The following is a 2,446-nucleotide window of genomic DNA, read 5'->3' as shown; positions in this document are numbered from 1 at the left end:
ACTCTTTTATTCATGAGTCATGTTGGTTGTAACACTCACTGATGACTCAAATATTTCTCTGATGGGTGAAGGAAGCCAAGTAGCTGTGGGCCACACGTCACATAAGAGGTGGCAATATTTTTACTACATTTATTTTTAGAATTCCTAAGAGATGACTTGGGGAAAAAAAAGTTCTCAATAACATAAAAATGGATGAATTGTTCATATTCACGTACTTTGATTTCTTTCTCAATTTACCCACCTTTAGGACATTTTATCACTTACTTTGCTGAAAAGTATGTCAAAAATTTTGCAAATCTTAACTAATATCATTGTTATCATGATGTAGAGAAGGTAGTCAGCCATGATGTGTTTAGCAGGGTTTTTTTTAAAAAATGTCTTTCAAAAACATTTATTAAAGTAAGCATTTGAAATAATTGGTCAAGATTCAGCATTAGAATTCTGGGGGCCTTAATAATTCCTTATCTTCCCTAGATTTCAGGACAGGATCAGAGGGAGTCCCAAGACAGTCCACTGCAGGAAACCCTGGAACTTCCCCAAGGGTCATCCTGATTGAAATATTATCCTTGGAAAACCCAGAAGAGAATAGCATATCAGAAGGGAGGGGGACCCTCAGATTCGCTGCCATTCCTCCCCCCTCCATGGGAGAAGCTTGAACAGACACTCAACTCTGAAGGGATAGGAGTAAAATGAAGGTCCTATGGCCCCCCCATTTGTGTTAGCTGCAAAACACCTACAAATTCTCCAGACTGTACTTTCCTATAAGTCTTTGTACTGTTCTAGTTTCTTTGCACACTCTACCAATTTCCAAAACTCTTAGTTCCTTTACAGAATGTATTTTTTAAAAATGACTCATCACCAGTTAGTATGGAAACAATACATTCTTCTAATTCTTCATACAAAAATCAAACTCATTCTGTCCTTTGCCTTGACCAATTTCCTGATGTTATTAGGTAAAGATAATCAAGGAACAACTTCTACCTGGTTTCAGAGTCTCACAGCCATAGCCAGAGAATTTGAGATGATCTACTCTAATCTCTTCATATTACTGATGAGAAAACTGGTGTTCACTGGGGTTAAGGATCTTGTCTGAAGTCACCCAGAGAGTAAGCAAGCTGGCCTCTTACCATCTTGGTAAGTGTCCTTTCCAGACTAGTACATGTGCTGAATATCATTTCAGGGACAACACAGAGACCCTCATTCCCCAAACAATCCTTACCCCTACTTGCTATCTGTTTCCTGCCTGAAATTCTTTGAAAAGTTAACAAAAATTCATTCCATTTAGTAGAAAAAATATGCAATGAATACACAAATATGATGATGGAAAGAAGTTTCTGATAATTCACACTCAATAAATGACTGACCGTAAATCCCTTTTTCCATTAGGATTTGATGAATGTCAGGGTGGAGAAATCCTTATTACAGTCGGTGCCTGAAATGGAATCTGTGTTTGTGTGTGTGTGTGTGTGTGTGTGTGTGGCCGGGGGAGATGGGAAGGGATAGAAGGATATTCTTTGAAAGGGGAAAAGAAAAGACTGGGGGTGCCAAAGATAAACATTGCCTATTTCACAATTGAAAGAGGGGATGAAAAGAAAGACGAAGGGTGCCAAAGATATTTCACAATTTTGCTGTTTTCTAACCCTATCTCTGAACCTAATTCTATTTCTAACCAACTTTAATCTTCGCTATGAAAGCCTGATACAAATTACTCTTAACCAGATATTTTTTGTGTTGGCTCAAATATTGGATGTATGACGAAATCAAATTCTTGCCATGATTTTTTTGCAGGGTTGGTGGTGTGTTTTAGCCTTTAATCTATCTGGTATAATACTTCATTCTCTATTATCTTTATTTTCCTTGCTAAGCCATTAAAATTATTAATCTAATTAATTGAATAGCTTTTAACCACACTGGAACCAATATTGATCTTTGTAGTGCAAACTTTACAACTCTCCTTCTAAGATATTTTAATATAAGCCTTCAAGATTTCTTGATATAGATTTTTGGTCAGTAAGGACTGGGCAATAACATCAACAAGAGATAGCACCTGAACCAGTGATTTTATTGGAATAGGAAACTCCCAAGGAAGGAACCTCCCTCTGCTAATAAAGGTCAGTCAGTTCCTTCTCTGAAACTTCTAGTCACAGGGAGTTGCCTGTGGCTCTGAGACCTGCCCAGTGACTTGCTGAGCGTCACATAATTAGAATGTAGGTGTCAAGGGTGAACTTGACCCTACATCCTCCTGGCTTTAAGGGCACCTCTCCAGTCACTACCCTGAGCTTCTTCTCTACAAAAAGACAGAGCCACTAAACAAGTATGTAGGCAGATGCAGATAGAAATTGTTTTTGAAGTTGTTAACAGCAGGTTGCCAAGTGGTTGTTGTTTTTTCTCTAGATGCAGGGAAATACAAAAGACTCCAAGGGAAGTAAGACACAAGTCTCACTCA

Source organism: Monodelphis domestica, chromosome 4 (assembly GCF_027887165.1).
Source record: "Monodelphis domestica isolate mMonDom1 chromosome 4, mMonDom1.pri, whole genome shotgun sequence".
Classification (NCBI taxonomy): Eukaryota; Metazoa; Chordata; class Mammalia; order Didelphimorphia; family Didelphidae; genus Monodelphis; species Monodelphis domestica.
Note: the sequence above shows the minus strand (reverse complement) of the source record.